The following is a 22,733-nucleotide window of genomic DNA, read 5'->3' as shown; positions in this document are numbered from 1 at the left end:
CCTTACTCTGTGCCTTTTCATATATTGGCGTATTTAATCCTCACAGTCCTATGAAGCAGAAAGAAGTTCTATAACTCTTTCAAAGTTACATGGCTAGAAAGCGGCACCGCCAGAATTTGAACTCAGGCAAGCCTAACACTGGAGCCTGCACTCCTTAGGATGCTTTCGTGCTCTTCTAAAGTGAGTAGATGAAACAGGCCTATGTGAATTGGTCCCTGCCCACCACTGTCCTTCTCGTCTCTCACTTCGCCTCAGCCACGTTGACCTGAAACACACGACGCTAGAACCCACCAGAGCCTTTATACTTAATGTTTCCTTCATCCTAAAACAAATAATATTTTACCGTAGAAGAGAGAAAAGGTTGCTTAGAGGGCTTCTTTTTTGTCATAGGATCCAAAATTAAAAAAAAAAAAAAAGTTCTTGTGTATAATTGCATAATATACTTGTCCTTAAAGTGGAATAATTTCTCCATTTAGCATTCCAGGCATTCTCTCACTCTACATGCATATGGTACTCCTGATTATTTCTAAGAACCTAAAACCACAGATTAGGAACCCTGGTACATCTTAGCTGCCACTACTGCATGCTCCTTCTCCCACCAAAGAAATAACACTTTTAAAAACATCTGTATTAATGTATAATTTACATGACATAAAATTCACCCATTTTATGTGTGAATTTATTATGCGCATGGGAGAACTGACTTTCAATAGCCAGAAGAATAAAAAATGACCCCTACCTTACACCCTACACAAAAAGTAATTCCAAATGGATCAAAGACCTAAATGTAAGAGCCAGTAACATAAAACTTCTAGGAAAAAAAAAACAGGGAAATATCTTCAAGATCTAGTACTAGGTGGGAGCTTCTTAAATTTTACACCTAAAGCTCAAGCTGTAAAAGTAAAAATAGACAAATGGGAGCTCCTTAAGATCAAGAGCTTCTGTGCCTCAAAGGACTTTGTTAAAAAGGTGAGAGGCAGCTAACTCCATGGGAGAAAATATTTGGAAACCACATATTGGATAAAGGCTTGATATCCTGTGTACATAAACAAATTATATAGCTCAACAACAAAAGAACAAACAACCCAATTATAAAATGGGCAGAGAAAATGAATAGGCACTTTTGTGAAGAGCAAATACAGATGGTTAAAAAGCACATGAAGAGCTGCTCATCTTCATTAGCTATAAGGAAAATGCAAATTAAGACGACAATGACAAGAAATTGAGAAAACCTTCTCAACTGAAAGGGGGAAGAGAGAAATGTGACAAATAAAGTGTCAATGGCTGAGAGATTCCAAACAGAGTCAGAAGTTTCCCTGGAGGTTATTCTTACGCATTAAATAGATATCACCTTTTTAGTTAAGGTGTAATGGAGAGGCTGGAGGAAAGTGCATAAAAATGTAGAGCTGTGTTCCAATAGCCATGTTTCTTGAAGATGATTGTTTAATGATGTAGCTTTCACAATGTGACTGTGTGATTGTGAAAACCTTGATTCTGATGCTTCTTTTATCTATCTTATGAACAGCTAAGTAAAACGTATGGATTAAAAATAAATAAATACTAGGGAAACAAATGTTAAAATAAATTTAGTAGATTGAAATGCTAGTGATCAATGAAAGGGAGGGATAGGGGTATGGTATGTATGAATTTTTTTCTGTTTTTTTATTTTTTCTGAATTGATGCAAATGTTCTAAGAAATGATCATGATGTTGAATATACAACTCTGATAATGTGAATTACTGATTATATATGTAAAATGGAATGATCATATGGTAAGAATGTTTGTGTTTGTATGTTGGTATGTTTAATAAATAAAAATTAATTAATTAATTAATTAAAGAAAGAAAAATTTTTTTTAAATCCACCGATTGTAAGTTTGCAATTCAAGGATTTTTGATAAATTTATAGAGTTGTTCTATCTCCACAATCCAGATTTAAAATGTTTCAGTCAGCCAAAAAAGGTCTTTTCTGCCCATTTGCAATAATCCCTCTTCTTCACTCCCAGCCATAGTCAACCACTAATCTGCCTTCTGTCTCTATACATTTGCCTTTTCTGCACAATTAACATACATTGAATCATATAGTATGTTATCCTTTGCATCCTTTCCTTTCGCTTAGCATAATTTTTTGGAGATTCTGGGTTGTACCATGTTTCAGAATTTTATTCCTTTATGTTGCTGAAAAGTATTTCATTGTACGGATATTACATATTTTGCTTTCCATTCACCAGTTGATGGACATTTGTAGTTTGGTGCTTTTATGAATAATGCTACTATGAACATTCACATACATGTCTTTATATGGAAAACATTTTCATTTCTCAAGGATAAATTCCTAGAAGTAGAATTGCTGGGTATAAGGTAAATTTGTTTCACTTTTAAAAAACTGCCAAGATGTATCAATTTCCATTCTCATCAATAATGTAAGAGGTTTCCAGTTTCTCTATATCCTCACCAATACTTGGCTTATAGTGATAACGTGTCTTAATTTGCATTTCCTTAATGAACAGTGATGTTGAAGTGATTCGAACACCTTCTCAAGTGCTTATTTAAGCCATTCATTTATCTTCTTTGGTGAATGTTTTTCACATCCTCTCCAGGACTCATAGTTTACTGGTTGTTTTTATATATATATATATAATGGCCATTCTAGTAGATGTGAGATGGTATCTCATTGTGGTTTTCACTTGCATTTCCCTAACAGCTAGTGAAGTTGAGCATCTTTTCATATGCATGGTCCAGGAATTGAACCCAAGTCTTCCGTATGAAAAGCAAGCATTCTACCACTGAACCACCCATGCACCCTCTTTTCATACACTTTTGAGCCATTTGTATTTCCTCTTTAGAAAAGTGCCTATCCATGATTTTTGACCATTTTCTAATTGGGTTGTTTGTCTTTTTGTTGTTGAGTTGTAAGTTCTCTTTATATGTTGTGGATATTAAACCCTTATCCAATATGTCATTTCCACATATTGTCTCCACGTTGCCAGGGAAACAGTCATTCCTGGATGTCATGTCCCATGTAGGGGGGAGAGTAATGATTTTATTTACAGCGTTGGACTTAGACAGAGGCCACATTTGAACAACAAAAGAGATTTTCTGGAAGTAACTCTCAGGCCTAACTATAGATAGGCTTAGCTTCTCCACCACATAAATAAGCTTCAAAAGATCAAGCCTCAAGATCAAAGTCTTTGCCTATTGACTTGGGAGTCCCTAATGTTTGAGATAGTATCAGGGGTTTCCCCAGTGGTAAAGCTTAATAGTTCCATGTTTTTTCTCTCATCCCACAGGGGATTTTGCCAATACTTTTTAATGAACTTCTCAATATACTCTGGGAGGTATCCAGACATTATATTAAGCTATACAGAATTACAAGTTTGCATTTCCATTCTGGGCTCCCTGTGTTTGGGTTTTTTAAATGATCTATCCAGACAGGTTTAGTTAGATTATGTGCTACAGAAAATTTAGGTTTTGGACAAAATAAAGCTCTCTTCCTCTGGTCTCGCTGGATAGGTAAAGTTCTAATTACATACAATGTCCTCCTTATCCCTGTATTCTAATTTGCCTTAGTCCTAACCCGATCAGCTTTGTTCTTATCTCTAATTGAAGCCTGATTTCTTTTTCAGTTTCTTTAACAGTTGTTGTATAGGCAATGCCGACTTTCAGAACTGCAGAATTGCTACTTTGAGTCTTAGGTGTCATACAGGTTCCCAAAGTTACAAGGAAATACCAGGTTATACAGAAATAGCACAGCCTCTCAAAATCTAGGAATAATTATTACGGCTCTGGACTAAATGTGACTGCTATAAGAGCTTACACTCTAGGCCCCAATTTTCTTATAGGCATTGTATTAGTTAGGGTTCTCTAGAGAAACAGAATCAACAGGGAACACTCGCAAATATAAAATTTATAAAAGTGTCTCACGTGACCGTGGAAACACAGAGTCCAAAATCCAAAGGGCAGGCTGTGAAGCAGACAATTCCAATAGAGCGTCTGAACGAAATCCACAGGAGAGGCTCATCAGCCGAAGCAGGAAGAGTCTGTCTCTTCTGAATCCTCCTTAAAAGGCTTCCAGTGACTAGATTAAGCATCACTCATTGCAGAAGACACTCCCCTTTGGCTGATTACAAATGGAATCAGCTGTGGATGCATCTAACATGATCATGATTTAAATCTATGAAATGTCCTTATCGCAACAGACAGACCAGCACTTGCCCAACCAGACAAACAGGTACCACCACTTGGCCAAGTTGACACATGAACCTGACCATGACAGGCATTTTCTAAAAGAGAGCATACAGTATTTGCTCTTTTGTTTCTGGCTAATTTTGCATCAAATAATGTTCCCTACTTTCATCCATATCATTGCATGTCTCACAACTTCATTTCTTTCTATAACCACACAACATTTGATCATACATACATATATACTACAGTTCACCATCCTACTTCTCAGTCAGTGTATTCTTCATCCATCTCCATCCATTGGATATCATGTATAATGTCGAAAGCTAACAATCCATGCCTCACATTATCCTCGTTTAGTTGTATAGACACCAACACTCAATTTTAGACAATTTTCATTGCCTCCAAGAGAAATGTAACTGATAAACACGCCCCCACCAACATAGATGAAATGGACAACTTCCTATAAAGGCATTGTCATGGTCAGGTTCATGTGTCAACTTGGCCAAGTGGTGGTACCTGTTTGTCTGGTTGGGCAAGTGCTGGCCTGTCTGTTGCAATGAAGACATTTCATAGAATTAGATCATGATCACATCAGCTGCATCCACAGCTGATTCCATTTGTAATCAGCCAAGGGGAGTGTATTCTGCAATGAGTGATGCTTGATCAAATCATGGGAAGCCTTTTAAGGAGGATTCAGAAGAAACAGGCTCTATTCCTGCTTCGGCTGGCAAGGGTCTCCTGTGGAGTTCATCCAGAACCTCCATCAGACTCATTGGCTTCACAGCCTGCCCTGAAGATTTTGGACTCTGCATTCCCACAGTCACATGAGACACTTTTATAAATTTTATATTTGCAAGTGTTCCCTGTTGATTCTGTTTCTCTAGAGAACCCTAACTAATACAGGCATGAACAACCAACACAGACTCAAGAAGAAATAGACAACCTCAAGAAACCAATCCCATGTAAAGAGATTGAATCAGTCATCAAGAAGCTCAAAAAAATAGAAAGTTCAGAATCACATGACTTCACAATTCTACCAAGCATTCAAGAAAAAATTAGTACCAATCAAAAAACTGAAGAGAAGGGAAAGCTACGTAACCCAGTCTATGAAGCCAACATCAACCTAATACCAAACCCAAACAAAGATACCGCAAGAAAATAAAATTACAGACCAATGACTTTAATGAATATAGATGCAAAAATCCTCAACAAAATATTGACAAATTAAATCCCGCAGGACATTAGAAGAATTATACAACATGACCAAATGGGATTTACTACAGGTATGCAAGGATGGTTCAACACAAGAAAATCAATTAATGTAATACACCATATCAATAAATCTAAACAGAAAAACCACATGATCATTTCGATTGATGTATAAAATGCATTTGACAAAATTCAACATCCTTGATGAAAATACTTCAAAGGATAGTGTTCATGGTCAAGTTCATGTGTCAACTTGGCTAAGTGGTGGTACCTGTTCGTCTGGTTGGGCAAGTGCTGACCTGTCTGTTGTGATGAGGACATTTCATAGGATTAAATCATGATCATGTCAGATGTATCCACAGCTGATTCCATTTGTAATCAACCAAAGGGGAGTGTCTTCTGCTATGAGTGATGCTTAATCTAATCACTGGAAGCCTTTTAAGGAGGATTCAGAAAAGACAGGCTCTCTCTTCCTGCTTCGGCCAGTGAGCCTCTCCTGTGGAGTTTGTCCAGGCCCTCTATCAGAATCTTGGCTTCCTAGCCTGCCTTGCAGATTTTGGACTCTGCGTTTTGACAGTTGCATGAGACACTTTTATAAATTTTATATTTGCAAGTGTTTCCTGTTGATTCTGTTTATCTAGAGAACCTTAATTAATACATCTTGGTACCAGAAGTGGTTCTTAAGAAACAAAATCTTAAAAATGTGTTTTTATGGATGGTTTTCTACTCTGACTGGACTCAAAGGCACTAAGGACTCTGGCTCCCATAATCAGAATGACACTCCCAATCCGTGGAGTGAGTTGGCAAAAGAGATAGTCAAATATCACCATTCGATTCTCCTAATGCTTCGCTTGTATGAAGCCAGGCTCTGGGGAATAATGTTTTTGACACCTTTCCAGAGTTTTGTGGAAATAAGAGGTATAGATATGTTGGCTTGTTGTTGTTAGATACACTGCTTACATTAAGGAGTGAAAGGGATGGGCTTCAGGCTTCAAAGGAGAAGCTTAAGTGCCATCTGACAGATGCAGAAGTTTCTATGTGTATCCTGAAGGAAAATCTTATTTCCTGTAGTCGTAGACTTTAGATCTCTGAAAATCAGACTTAGAATCTAATTCTTAGAGTAGCAACTTTACAACGTAAACTGAAATCTCAATGTTGCATGATGTCTGCCATTAAAGTGAGGGCATTGATTAGAAAGGAGTGGGACCCTGAAAAATGGGATGGCGAGAAATGGATTGATAATGATATTGGGGGTGTGGTTGAAACCCTAGGTCATGGTGAGTGTTCTCTAAATAACCCTGTAATAGTCTGCCCTGAGGACACAGTCACCCCACATCTAGCCTGCCTTGAGGAATTGGCCACCCAACCTTCTCCTAAAGGGATAACCTCTAGAGTAATTAATCCTGTTTCACCAGTGAAACTGCAAATGAAGGCTCTGAAGCAAATAGCTTGGAAGATATTTCTAGTTCTTTTCATGACCCACCCCCACCACCCCTCATTTCTTTCAACCTATAACTATACTAAAGTCCCAACAAGCCCCTAAAGGTGAGGTACAAAGTATCACACATGTGGAGGTATGTTATACTCCAAAAGAACGTGTGAGTTTTCCAATTTATATAGACAGAAATCAGGGGAATATGTGTGGCAATGGATTTTAAGGGTAGGGATAATGGTGAGAGGAATATAAGGCTGGATCAGGCTGAATTTATTGATATGGGCCCACTAAGCAGAGATTCCACATTCAATGTTATAGCTTGAGGAGTTAGAAAGGGTATTAACAGTTTTTTTAGATGGTTGGTTGAAACATGGGTCAAAAGTTGGCTGACATTACCTGAGGTTGAAATGCCAGAACTGCCCTGGTATAATGTAGATGAGGGGATCCAGAAGCTTAGAGAGACTGGAGTATTAGAATGGATTTATCATGCAAAGCCTGCTTTTACACCCCAGGAATGTCTGGAGGATGCACCTTTTACCAGAACAGTGAGAAATAAATTTGTGAGACTAGCGCCATCATCTCTGAAGAGCTCTGTAGTTCCACTTCTCTTTAGGTCGGATATTACTGTAGGAACTGTTGTTGCTGAGCTGGAATCCTTAAACACAATGGGGATGACCAGATCCCGAGTTGGCAGAAGCCAGGTGGCAGCACTTAATCCCAAAGACAGGGTGGACGTGGCTATTATAATAGACAGCAAACTCAAAGGAGTCAAAATTATATGACTCGCAAAGATTTCTGGCATTGGCTAGTAAACTGTGGGGTACCTGGAAATACAATAGAAGAGCAGTCTACTAAATTCTTGTTCGAGCTGTAAAAACAAAAAAGTTCTAGGTCAAGTGAACAGAAGTCTAACCTGAATTACAAAAACACAGAGTTACGGCCCCTTAATCAGTTTCCAGACTTGAGACAGTTTACAGACCCAGAGTCCCTTGAATGAAGGGGTAGCCAGGTCCCTTTAGGGGAGAATCTTGTTACACTGCCACAAATTTATACTGTTAATCTTCCTCCAAGCCTTCCCCAAGGAGACCAATGACCTTTTACTAGGGCAACTGTGCATTGGGGAAAAGGAAATGATCAGATATTTCAAGGATTATTAGACTGCTTCAGAAGTGACCTTAATTCCAGGGGACCCAAAACGTCACTCTAGTGCACTAGTCATGGGGACTTAAGGAGGGCAGGTGATCAATGGAGTTTTAGCTCAGGTCCATCTCACAGTGGGTCCAGTGGGCACCCGGACCCATTCTGTAGTTATTTCCCCAGTTCCAGAATGTATAATTAGAATAGACATACTGAGCAACTGGCAGAATCCCCACATTGGCTCTCTAACTCGTGCAGTGGGGGCTATTATGGTGGGAAAATCCAAGTGAAGCCACTAGACCTACCCCTATTGAGCAAAATAGTAAATCAGAAGCAATACTGGATTCCTGGAGGGATTGCAGAGATTACTGCCACTCTTAAGGACTTGAAGGATGCAGGGGTGGTGATTCCCACCACATCCCCATTCAACTCTCCTATTTGGCCTGTGCAGAAAACAGATGGGTCTTGAAGGATGACAGTGGATTATAGTAAGCTCAACCAGGTGGTAACCCCAATTGCAGCTGCTGTGGTATACCAGATGTGGTATCATTGCTTGAGCAAATCAATACATCCCCTCGTACCTGGTATGCAGCTATTGATCTGGCAAATGCTTTTTTCTCAATAGCTGTTAGTAAGGAACACCAGAAACAGTTTGCTTTCAGCCGGCAAATTGCTTTCAGCAATATACTTTCACTGTTCTACCTCAGGGGTATATCAACTCTCCAGCCTTGTGTCGTAACCTTGTCCGCAGGGACCTGGATCGTTTCTCCCTCCCACAAGACATCACTGGTCCATTATATTGATGATATCATGTTGATTGGACCTAGTGAGCAAGAAGTAGCAACTACTCTAGACTTACTGGTATGGCATTTGCATGTCAGAGGATGGGAGATAAATCCAACAAAAATACAGGGCCTTCCACCTCAGTGAAATTTCTAGGTGTCCAGTAGTGTGGGGCATGTTGAGATATCCCTTCTAAGGTGAAAGATAAGTTGCTGCATCTGGCACCCGCTACAACCAAAAAAGAGGCACAACACCTAGTTGGACTGTTTGGATTTTGGTGACAACATATTCCTCATTTGGGTGTGCTATTCTAGCCTATTTATTGAGTGTCCAGAAAATGTGCTAATTTTGTGTGGGGACCTGAACAAGAGGAGGCTCTGTGATAGGTTCAGGCTGCTGTACAAGCTGCTTTGCCACTTGGCCCAAATGATCCAGCAGATCTGATGGTGTTGAAGTGTCAGTGGCAAATAGAGATGCTGTCTGGAGCCTTTGGCAGGCCCCTATAGGAGACTCACGATGCAGACTCTCAGGATTTTGGGGCAAAGCCTTACCATTCTGCTGCAGACAACTACTCTCCTTTTGAGAAACAACTTTGGGCCTGCTATTGGGCCTTAGTAGGGACTAAACACTTAACCATGGGCCACCAAATTACCATGAGACCTGAGTTACCTATCATGATCTGGGTGTTGTCTGACCCACCAAGCCATAAAGTTGGGTGTGCACAGCAACACTCTATTGTAAAATGGAAATGGTATATACGAGATATGGCCAGAGCAGGTTCTGAAGGCACAATTAAGTTACATGAAGTGGCCCAAATGCCCATGGTCTCCACTCCTGCCACATTACCTTCTCTTTCCCAGACCAGAGCTATGGCTTCTTGGGGAGTTCCTTATAGTGAATTAACTGAAGAAGAGAAAACTCGGGCCTGGTTTACAGATGGTTCAGCACAATATGCAGGTATGACCTGAAAGTGGACACTGCAGCACTACAACCCCTTTCTGGGGTGTCCTTGAAGGACAGTGGTAAGGGGAAATCCTCCCAGTGGGCAGAACTTTGAGCAGTGCACCTGGTTGTTCATTCTGTTTGGAAGGAGAACTGGCCAGAGGTGCATTTGTATACTGAGTCGTGGACTGTTGCTAATGGTTTGGGTAGATGGTCAGAGACTTGGAAAGACCATAATTGGAAAATTGATGACAAAGAGGTCTAGGTAAGAAGTATGTGGATAGACCTTTCTGAGTGGGCTAAAAACATGAACATATTTGTGTCCCATGTGAATGTGCATAAGAGGGTAACTTCAGCAGAGGAACATTTTAATAATCAAGTGGATAAGATGACCCATTCTTTCCCAGCAACTCCTGTCATTGCCCAATGAGCTCATGAACAAAGTGGTCATGGTGGTAGGGATGGAGATAATGCATGGGCTCAGCAACATGGACTTCCACTCACCAAGGCTGACTTGGCTACAGCCACTGCTGAGTGCCCAATCGGCCAGCAGCAGAGACCCACACTCCCCCAATATGGCACCATTTTCCCTGAGGTGACCAGCCAGCTACATGTTGGCAGGTTGATTACATTGGACCACTCCCTTCATGCAAGGGGCAGCGATTTCTTCTAACTGGAATAGACACGTACTCTGGATATGGGTTTGCTTTCCCTGCACGCAATGCTTCTGTCAAAACTACCATCCATGGGCTTACAGAATGTCTTACCCATCGTCATGGTATTCCACACAGTATTGGTTCTGATCAAGGAACACACTTCACAGCAAATGAAGTGCAGGAATGGGCACATGCTCATGGAATTCTCTGGTCTTACCATGTTCCCCATCATCCAGAAGCAACTGGATTAATAGAATGGTGGAATGGCCTTTTGAAAACTCAATTACAGTGCCAACTAAGTGGCAGTACCTTGAAGGGCTGGGGTAATGTTCTCCAGGAAGCAGTATATGCTCTGAATCAGCGTCTGCTGTATGGTGCTGGTCTCCCATAGACAGGATTCACAGGTCCAGGAACCAAGGGGTGGAAATGGGAGTGGTACCACTCACTATTACCCCTAGTGATCCATTAGGAGAATTTTTGCTTCCTGTCCCTGTGAGCCTGAACTCTGCTGGTCTACAGGTTTTAGTTCCAAAAGGGGGAGTGCTTCCACCAGGAGAAACAACAATGATTCCATTGAACTGGAATTTAAGACTGCCACCTGGTCACTTTGGGCTACTCATGCCCCTGGATCAACAAGCCAAGAAGGGGATTACATTATTGTCCAGGGAGACTGACCCTGACTATCAGGGGGAAATAGGTCTGCAACTACACAATGGAGGTAAAGAAGAGTTTTCTTAGAATATAGAAGATCCCCTAGGGTGTCTTTTAGTACTACCATGCCCTGTGATTAAAATCAATGGAAAACTGCAACAACCCAATCCAGGCAGGACTACCAATGGCTCTGAAACTTCAGGAATGAAGGTTTGGGTCACCCCACCGGACAAAGAACCATGACCAGCTGATGTGCTTGCTGAGGGTAAAGGGAATATGGACTGGTTAGTGGAAGAAGGTATGATAAATATGAACTATGACCACGTGATCAGTTACAGAAACGAGGACTGTAATGCTGTTTTGTTCCTGTTACACCATTTAAGTTGTAAGATATCAAGTTTAAGAATGAATATTCACTGAATGAAGTTGCATCTGAGCTATAACAAAAAAAAAAAAAAGAATATTACCCAAGGACTTGCACCCTATTCTGGAAAGATTTAATGTGTTTCCAGTTATATACAGGACAGTTGAGTATTGTTAGGTGAAAGAAAAAATGCACATTTTATTGCTTTTTATTTACAAATTAGGTATGGTTTAAGGTGATATGTATAGCTGCCAAGTTGACAAGGGGTGGACTGTCATGGTCAGGTTCATGTGTCAACTTGGCCAAGTGGTGGTACCTGTTTGTCTGTTTGGGCAAGTCAAACAGGTGGTACCTGTTTGTCCTGTCTGTTGCAATGAGGACATTTCATAGAAGTATATCATGATCACATCAGCTGCATCCAAGCTGATTCCATTTGTAATCTACCAAGGGGTGTGTCTTCTGCAATGAGTGATGCTTAATCTAATTACTGGAAGCATTTTTAGGAGGATTCAGAAGAGGCAGTCTCTCTCTTCTTACAGCGGCTGGTGAGCCTCTCCTGTGGAATTGTCCAGGCCCTCTATAAGAATTGTCAGCTTCACAGCCTGCCCTGAAGATTTTGGACTCTGCATTCCAACAGTTACGTGAGACATTTTTATAAATTTTATATTTGTGAGTGTTTCCTGTTGATTCTGTTTCTCTAGAGAACCCTAACTAATACAGATAGGAAAAGAAGGGAATTTCCTCAACATGATAAAGGAAATATATGAAAAATCAGACATCATTCTCAATTGGGAAAGACTGAAAACTTTCCTTCTAAGATTAGGAACAAGACAAGGATGCCTACTGTCACCACTGTTATTCAGCATTATGCTGGAAGTTCTAGCCAGAGCAATTAGAAAGAAAAAGAAATAAAAGACATCCAAATTGGAAAGGTAGAAATAAAACTCTCACTGTTTGCAGATGACATGATATTATATGTTGAAAATCCCCCAAAAAATCTACAGCAAAGCTACTAGAGCTAATAAATGATTACAGCAGAGTGGCAGGGTACAAGTTCAGCAACCAAAAAATCAGTAGTACACTTATCCACTGTTGGTGGGAATGTCAAATGGTGCAACCACTGTGGAAGGCAGTTTGGCGGTTCCTCAAAAAGCTGAATATAGAATTGCCATACTACCCAGCAATACCATTGCTAGGTATCTACTCAAAGGACTTAAGGGCAAAGACACAAACGGACATTTGCACGCCAATGTTTATAGCAGCGTTATTTACAATTGCAAAGAGATGGAAACAGCCAAAATGTCCATCAACACAAGAATGGCTAAACAAACTGTGGTATATACATACGATGGAATATTATGTAGCTTTAAGACAAGATAAACTTATGAACCATGTAATAGCATGGATGGACCTAGAGAATATTATGCTGAGTGAGTCCAGCCAAAAACTAAAGGACAAATACTGTATGGTCCCACTGATGTGAACGGACATTCGAGAATAAACTTGAAATTTGTCATTGGTAACAGAGTCCAGCAGGAGTTAGAAACAGGGTAAGATAATGGGTAATTGAAGCTGAAGGGATATAGATTGTGCAACAGGACTAGATACAAAAACTCAAAAATGGACAGCACAATAATACCTAATTGTAAAGTAATCATGTTAAAACACTGAATGAAGCTGCATCTGAGCTATAGGGGTTTTTTTTTTGTTTTTTTTTTTATTATTATTACTACTTTTATTTCTTTTCTCTATATTAACATTTTATATCTTTTTCTGTTGTGTTGCTAGTTCCTCTAAACCGATGCAAATGTACTAAGAAACGATGATCATGCATCTATGTGATGATGTTAAGAATTACTGAGTGCATATGTAGAATGGTATGATTTCTAAATGTTGTGTTAATATCTTTTTTTTTCCGTTAATAAAAAAAAAATCAGTAGTGTTTCTGTGCACTAGTAATGAGAAATCTGAGGAGGAAATCAAGAAAAAAATTCCATTTACAATAGCAACCAAAAGAGTCAAATATTTAGGAATAAATTTAACTAAGGATACAAAAGACCTATACACAGAAAACTAAAGAAATTGTACAAGAAATCACAGAAGACCTAAGTAAATGTAAAGGCATATTGTGTTCATGGACTGGAAAATTAAATATAGTTAAGATGTCAATTCTATCCAAACTGACTTATAGATTCAATGTAATACCAATTAAAATGCCAATAACTTACTTTGCAGAAATAGAAAAACCAATAACCAAATGTATTTGGAAAGGCAGGGTGACCCTAGTGGCTAAAAAATATCTTGATAAAGAAAAATGAAGTGGGAGGTTTCACACTGCATGACTTTAAAGCGTATTACAAAGCTACAGTGGTCAAAATAGCATGGTACTGGCATAAAATAGATATACTAATGAAGTTGAATAGAGTGTTCAAATATAGATGCTCTCATCTAGGGACAATTGATCTTTGATAAAGTAGTCAAGCCAACCCACCTGAAACAAAGTAACCTCTTCAATAAATGATGTTTGAAGAGCTGAATATCCACATACAAAAGAATGAAAGAGGATCCATAGCTCACACCCTATACAAAAATTAACTCAAAATGGATCACATATCTAAATATTTGAGTTGAGACCATAAAACTTTTAGTAGAAAACATAGCGAATTATCTTATAAATCTTGTGATAGGAGGTGGTTTCCTAGGCCCTACCCCCAAAGCATGAGCAATGAAGAAAGAAATAGATAAATGGGAGCTTCCTCAAAATTAAACACTTTTGTGCATGAAACAACTTTGTCAGAAAAATGAAACGGTAGCTGTGCAAGGGGAGACAATATTTGGAAACCACATATCAGGTAAGAGTTTAAGATCCCAGAATATATAGAGAGATTCTACAACAAAATAACAAAAAGACAAACAACCCAATTTTAAAAATGGGCAAAAGTCATGAACAGACACTTTTCAGAAGAAATGCAAATGGCAAAAAGGTATATGAAAAGATGTTCAGCTTTACTGGCTATTAGTGAAATGTAATCAAAATCACATTGGGATATCATCTTACATCCACTAGAATGGCCATTACAAAAAAAAAAAATGACAAGTGCTAGAGAGGGTATGGAGAAAGAGGCACATTTAGTCACTATTGGTGGGAATGTAAAATGGTGCAACCACTCTAGAAGGCAGTTTGGTGGCTCCTCAGGAAGCTAAGTATAGAATTGCCATATGATCCAGCAAACCCATTACTAGGTATAAGTTCAGAGGAACCGAAGGCAAGGACACAAACAGACATTTGCACACCAATGTTTATAGCACCATTATTTATGACTGCCAAAAGATGGAAAACAGACCACATGCCCATCAATGGACAAGTGGCTAAACAAGTTGCAGTAAATACATATGATGGAATATTACACAGCTCTAAAACAGAATAATGTCATGAAGCATATAACAATGTGGATGAACCTTGAGAACGTTATGCTGAGTGAAATTAGAAACAAAAGGACAAATACTGCATGGTCTCACTAATATGAACTAATATTTAAGGAGTGAACTTTGTAAGTTAAAGTTAAGAACACAGGTTACCAGGAGATAGAAAGAGGGTAGAGATTGGGCATTTGGTGCTGAAGGAATACAGAATGTGCAACAGGAAAATTATAAAAATTAGAAATGAATAGCACAGAACTATCTGATGGTAATACAATAATAATATAAGTGCACTGATTGAAGTTGACTGTGAGTATGGTGGAGGGAGAAGGGTTGGGGGCATGTATGATGCCAGAAGGAAAGATAAAGGATAAAGACTGAGATGGTATAACTTAGGAATGCCTAGAGTGTACAGTGATGGTGATTAAATGAATGAGGGAAAACAAATGAATGTCAACATTGCAAGGTGTTGAAAATGGGATGGTATGCAGGAAAAAGTACAATTGATATAAGCCAGGGTCTATAGTAAACAGTAACATTGTAATGTGCTTCTACTGAATGTAAGATATTTAAAAATGAACAGAGAGAAACAAGTGCTAGAGAAAATGTGGACAAAGAGATACACCTATTCCCTGTTAGTAGGGAAGCTGAGACGTGTAGCCCTTCCAGAGGGTAGTGTGGTAGTTCCATAGAAGGCTAGGGGTGGGGTGCCATATGATCCTACAATCCTGTTGCTAGGTATATACCTGGAGGAACTGAGAGTGGGCACACGAATGGGCATTTGCACACTGGTGTTTATGGCAGCAGTATAACAATTCACAATAGATGGAGGTGGCCTGAGGGTACAATGACTGAGGGATGGAAGGGGAAACTGTGGTAAATACATAAAATGGACTACTGAGCAGCTGGAAGAAGGAATGAAGTTGTGAGGTATGCAACTAGGTGAACGAAACTTAAGGACAGAAATGTCTGAAACAAAAAGACAAATATCATCATGCCTTACTCATATGGACTAACTGTAATATACAAACTCAGAGAACTGAAGTCGAGAACATGGGTTATCAAGTTGGGGTCCTACTGTAAGGGTCCTAGACTGTAAGCTCTTGGAGCAGTCACATCTCTTCCAGAGTCGTAACTATTGTTTCTAAATTCTGAGATACTGAGCTATTTGTGCATAACCTGGTCAACCCCTGAAACTTCGAGTATTTATGTAACATCTGAGACTCTGAGTTAGAGCACTGAAGCTATGAAAGTCAGCATTACCCCATATAGCAACCATATAAATATTTGAAAAAGTGATCAGACTTTGACTAGAGATGTGAACCTGATCCGGATAGGACTAAAGTAAATCAGAATACAGGGTAAAGGTTAATGTGCTCCATATTTTAAAACTTCAACTGCTGCATGAGACCAAAAGGAGAAATCTTTATTTGGTGCAAAATTTATATTTTGAGTAGTGCATTATCTAATTTTACTTGTATGGTCAGTTTATTTGAGAATCATAATTACATGGAGTCTTGAATAGGGGGTGAGATCTTGTTGGTTCATGAAGGTTAATGTGATGCCCTGACATATTCCAGAGTAATTTGGGCAAAGAATTAAAAAGTATTTGGGGAGAAAGAAGGAAATATTAAACTTCCCCATCTGGGGAATTCCTGACATACTCGCAAGCAGTGGGGACAACCAATTCAATAGGCTGAGCCCTCAATCTTGGGGTTTACCCCTATGAAACTTACTCCTGCAAAGGAGATGATATGCCTACTTATCATTTTGCCTAAGAGTCACCCCAAGAGAACCTCTTTTGCTCAGATGTGGCCTCTCTCTTATTTGACTTGGCAAGTAAACACATTGTCCTCTTCCCTACATGGGACATGACTCACAGGAGGGTAAATCTCTCTGGCAACATGGGACATGACCCTGCGATGACCTGGGACCCAGCATCATGGAATTAAGAAAGGCTTCTTGATTAAAAGGGGGAAGAGAGAAATGACACAAAATAAAGTTTCAGTAGCTAAGAGATTTCAGAGAGTCAAGAGGTTATCCTAGAGGTTATTGCTATGCATTATATAGATATCCCTTTTTAGTTCATGGTGTATTGGAGTGGCTAGAAGGAAGTACCTGTTGAAGTATGTTCCAGTAGCCTAGATTCTTAAAATGATTGTATAATTATATAGCTTTTAAAATGTGACCATGTGGTTGTGAAAACCTTGTGTCTAATGCTCCTTTTATCCAGAATATGGACAGATGAGTAAAAAAAATAGGGTAAAAAAATAAATAATGGGGGATAAAGGGTAAAAAATTGGGTAGATTGAAGTCCTAGTGGTCAATGAGAGGGTGTGGTAATGGGTATAGGATATATGGGTTTTTTTCTTTTTTCTTTTTATTTATTTTTCTGGAGTGATGCAAGTGTTCTAAAAATGCTCATGGTGATGAGTACACATCTATGTGATGATTTTGTGAGTCACTGACTGTATACTATGGATGGACTGTATGTGTGTGAAGATTTCTCAATAAAACTATTAAAAAAATAGTCATGACAGAGGGCATCCTTGTCTTGTTTCCAATCTTAGGGGGAAAGATTTCATTCTCTCATCATTGAGTACCTTACTGGGTATGGATTTTTCATATATGGCCTTTATGATATTGAGGAAGTTTCCTTCGATTTCTTTCTTTTGAAGTGTTTTTGTCAGAAAAGGAAGCTGAATTTTGCCTAATGTTTTTTCAGCATCAGTCAAGATGTTTATGTAATTTTTCCCTTTCAATTTGTTAATGTGCTGTATTAAACTGATTGATTTTTTTGCATTGAACTCCTGGTATAAATCCCACTTCGTCATGCTCTGCAATTCTTTTACTGTATAGTTGGATTCAATTAGTTAGTAAACTCGCATGGTACATCTTTTTCCATCCTTTCACTTTCAGTCTATTTGTATCCTATGGTCTAAGATGAGTCTCTTGTAAGCAGCATATTTCTTGATCCATTCTGCCAATCTGCATCTTTTCATCAGTGAGTTTAGCCCATTAATATTCATAGTTATTACTGTAAAAGCAGTTCTTGAATCTACCATCTTATCTTTTTATTTGTCAGACCTATATATTCTTTTGCCTCTTTCTCTTTTTATCCTTTAATTTACCCTTACTGGTACTCTTCAGTTCTGTTCCCTCCTCTAGGCCTCCCTCTTCTGTCTGTTTTTTTCACCTGACAGAACTCCCTTTAGAATTTCTTGTAGGGTTGGGTCTCTAGACAAATTCTCTCAGCCTTTGTCTGTCTGTGAAAATTTTAATCTCTCCCTCAGTTTTGAAGAATAATTTGGCTTAGTACAGAATTCCTGGCTATACGTCTTTCTTTTTCAGGATCTTAAATATATCATACCACTATGGGTGCCTGTTGAGCAGTCCAAACTCAGTTTTATGTGGTTCCCCTTGTGAGTGTTCAGTCATTTTCTCTTTCTGCTTTCAGGATTTTCTGTTTCTCTTCAACATTTGACAGACTGATTAGTATGTGCCTTGCAGTAGCCCTATTTGGATTTATTCTATTTGGGATTCATTGGGATTCTTTGATTTGCATATTTACATATCTTATAAGGGTTGGGAAGTTTTCCCCCAGTATCTCCTCTACTAATCTTCCTTGTGGGACATGGATTCTTATACTGTGTGCTTCACATTGTCCATCATTTCCTTGAGATCCAATTCAAATTTATCTTTTTTGCCATGTGTTCTTTTGTGCAAATTCAATTGTTCTGTCCTCTAGTTCATTTATTCTTTCTCTTTGCCTCTTCAAATCTGCTTTTGTGTGTCCTTAGTATATTTCTTATTTGGTCTGCAGTATCTTTAATCTCTGTGATATCTGCTATTTTTCTACTTATTCTTTGAAGGAGGGAGCTAGACTCCAAAGCCCCTCCAAAAGCCCTGTTGGCTACCCTGAGCAGGAATACATCCTGGGCCAATGGCTCCCTGGATCATGCAGAAGAATATCGAAATCGCGAAGCCCTGGGTGTCTCTAAATGTGGCAGGTAAGACCGTTAATTTTTAAATTTATATGGGAGCCACATATTCTCTCTAATACTTTCATTCGGCCCTCTCTCCTTTAAAACCTGTCCCATAGTGGGAATAGATGGGACTACTTGAGCTCTAGCCTTCACCCCACCTCTCCCCTGTTGAATAGTCCTCACCTTTTGGGGAATGTGCTGGTGCTGGACCTTGCCCTACTGCATTTGGAGTCTAGCTCCCTCCTTCAGTATTTAGATGATTTTTTAATATGCAGTCCTATGGGAGCCTCCTTTAGGGACACCATTGCCACCCTTAATTTCCTAGCTGAACAAAGTTACCAAGTTTCACCTTCTGTCCTAGTTTGCTAGCTGCCAGAATGCAATATACCAGAAACAGAATGGCTTTTAAAAGGGGGAATTTAATAAGTTGCTAGTTTATAGTTCTAAGGCTGAGAAAATGTCCCAATTAAAACAGGTCTATAGAGATGGTAATTAATATTTTAAAATGTCACCTTATGTGTGAGACTAAAGCAAAAAATGTTTATTTGTTACAAAGTTTATATTTTGACTAGAGCATTTCCTAATATAACATGTAGATAGTTTGATTGAATGCCATAAGTACTTGGAATCTCAGGTAGGACATGAGATTTTGCTGGTTTGTCCAGAGTGATGCCCCGATGAATCCCAAAGTGATTAGATCAGTGAGTGGAAAAGTTATCTGCAAAGCCCCCTTTGGGGAATGAGGAGAATGGGGAGAAATTCAACTTCCCCAAGTTGAATTCTTGATATTCTCACAAGCACTGTGGACAACCAAAGCTATAGGCTGAGCCCCCAGTCTTGGGGTTTGTTCATGTGGGGCTTGGCCCCGCAGGGGATAGGTCAAGTCTACTTAAGATTTGGGCCTGGGAGTCACCCCCAGGAGAGCCTCTTTTATTGCTCGGATGTAGCCTCTATCTCTAGCCAACACAACGAGCAGTCTCACCACCCTCCCCCTGTCTACGTGGGACATGACTCCCAGGGGTGTGGACCTTCCTGGCGGTGTGGGACAGGGATCTTGGAGTGGACTGGGGCTCGGCATCAAGAGATTGAGAAAAACCCTAGAATGAGCTGAGACTTAGCATCGAGGGATTGGGAGGACCTTCTCCGCCAAGAGGGAGAAGAGGGAAGTGAGACAAAGTGTCAATGACTGAGAGATTCCAAACAGAGTCAAGAGGTTATCCTGAAGGTTATTCTTATGCATCGGGTAGATATCATCTTGTTATTCGGGATGTGGTGGAGAGGCTGGAGGGAACTGCCTGAAGATGTGGAGCTGTGTTCCAGTAGCCAGGTTTCTTGAGGATGATTGAATAATGATGCAGCTGTCATGGTGTGGCTGTGTGATTGTGGAGGCCTTGTGTCTGATGCTCCTTTTATCTACCTTGTTGGCGGAGGAGTGGAACATATGGAATGGGGATGAATAATGGGGGGAACAAATGCTAAAATGAATTTAGTTTGAAATGCTGGTGATCGGTGGGGGCAAGGGGTAAGGGGTATGGTAGGTATAATCTTTTTTTTTTTCTTTCCTGTGTTCGTTTTATTTCTTTTTCTATTGTCTTTTTATTTCTTTTTCTGAATTCATGCAAATGTTCTAAGAAATGATGAATATGCAACTAAAAAATTGTGAATTACTGATTATGTATGTTGATGTTTTATTTTGTTTTTTTATTTTTTAATTAATAAATAAATTTAAAAAAGAAGTTGATCAGGAAAACAACAACAACAGCAACAAAAAGAAACAGGTCTATAGAAATGTCCAATCACAGGCATCCAGGGAAAGATAACTTGGTTCAAGAAGGCCAATGAAATTCAGAGTTTCTCATCTGGAAAGGCACATGATGAAAACAGTCAGGGCTTCTCATTCAGTTGGAAGGACACATGGCAAACATGGCATCATCTGCTGGCTTTCTCTCCTGGCTTCCTATTTCATGAAGCTCCCTGGGAGGCATTTTACTTCTTCATCTCCAAAGGTCGCTAGCTCATGGACTCTCTGCTTTGTGGTGCTGCAGCATTCTCTGCTCTCTCCAAATCTCTCATTCTCCAAAATGTTTCCTCTTTTATAGGACTCCAGTAAACCAATCAAGACTTACCCAAATGGGTGGAGACACATCTCCCCTAATCCAGCTTAACAACCACTCTTGATTGGGAGACATCTCCAGGAAGATAATCTAATTACAGATTCAAACATATAATATTGAATAGGGATTATTCTGCCATTTTATCAAATGGGATTTTGATTAAAACATGGCTTTTCTAGGGTCCATACATCCTTTCAAACCAGCACACCTTCTAAGGCTCAAATTACCTTACAAAAGGTTCCTTACCTTGGGTTTGTATTCACTCCGGGTGAACACTCATCTGAGAGAATCCAGGCTATACTCTCAGTGCCATCCACTGAGATGTAAACCCAGACCAAAATATAAAGAAGAATAAGTATGAGGGCAGCAATAAAGTAGCAAATAGCAAAATCGTTACTGTTTCAAAATTGATTTATATTCTGACAAGTTTTATTTTGATGATAATTCTATGTTGTGAGATGTTTGCTTGCAGATAGTTTCCAAAATTACCTTCATAACGTAAATATGAAGGATATAAAGAATGTTTTTTATTAAAAGGAAAAAACAGCATACTTTTGTCCTAAGATCAAAATGAATGCTGTTACAGAATGAGGAAAATGTAAGACAAAACCTGAATGGATATGAAAGGTTGCAGAAAGATCACTGTGCAGTTTCTAAAGGATTTGTGTTCCCTAAAAAGCCATGTCTTAATCCTAATTCAATCTTGTGGGAACAATGATCTCTTTTAAACCCTATTCAGCACTGTATGTTGGAAACTTGATTAGACTATCTCCATAGAGATGTGAATTGCCCAATTGTTGGTATTAACTTTTGGGGGGGGTGCATGGTCTGGGAATCGAACCTGGGTCTCCCACATGGAAGGCAGGCATTCTAACCACTGAACTACCTGTGCACCCGGTATTAACTTTTGAATAGAGGGAGATGTGACTCACCCATTCCAGGTGGGTCTTGATTAGTTAATGGAATCCTTTAAAAGAGGAAACATTTTGGAGAAAGCTTCAGAGTCACATGAGAACCACAGAGTCCACCAGCCAGTGATCTTAGGAGATGAAGGAGGAGACCACCCCCAGAGGGGCTTCATGAAGCAAGAGGCCTGGAGAGGAAGCTAGCAGATGTCACCATGTTTGCCATCTCTCTTTCCAAAAGAGAGAGAAACCCTGAAATTCATCGGCCTTTCTGGAGTGAAGGTAACCTCTTGTTGGTGCCTTAACTTGGACATTTTTATAGACTTGCTTTAACTGGGACATTTTCTTAGCCTTAGAACTGTAAACTAGCAACCTATTAAATTCCCTTTTTTAAAAGCCATTCTAGTTCTGGTATATCACATTCTGGCAGCTAGCAAACTAGAACAATTGTGGAGAGAAAAATTGTGGTCAAGGTTAAGAAGAGTTTGATAGATCTATTTACTAACACAAAACTAAAAGTTTTCTGTTAAAGTGACAAAGTTTTCTTAAATTATTATTCCATCTTCAGTACAGAGTTTTCTTAAAAGCAAAAATTGTATAGTTTGGCAAAATAACTCCTAGTGTCTGTGTTAAATAGCATTTGAACCCTTAGTTGTTCAAAACAAAATTTTTAAGTCTTTTTCTTCAACTCTAAATAAAAAAACAAATATTGTTTCAAATCTGACCACCTTTAGTATTTTGCTTTCTTAAGGTCAAACCCTAAAAAAACAACTTTTTACTACAAACAGCTGCAAAAAACTTATTCTTTCACTTTATAAAAATGAAGTGCTAAAATAGTTAAATTCATTTACTATAAGTTGCAATAAAAAATATTGTGTTATAATTAAATTTCCCCGTCGATTGCATTGTTTCACTCTAATGCTTCTCTAAAAGTGTTGGCAGTA

Source organism: Tamandua tetradactyla, chromosome 23 (genome assembly GCF_023851605.1).
Source record: "Tamandua tetradactyla isolate mTamTet1 chromosome 23, mTamTet1.pri, whole genome shotgun sequence".
NCBI lineage: Eukaryota > Metazoa > Chordata > Mammalia > Pilosa > Myrmecophagidae > Tamandua > Tamandua tetradactyla.
The sequence above is the reverse complement of the archived record's forward strand: the minus strand, read 5'-3'. Positions refer to the sequence as shown.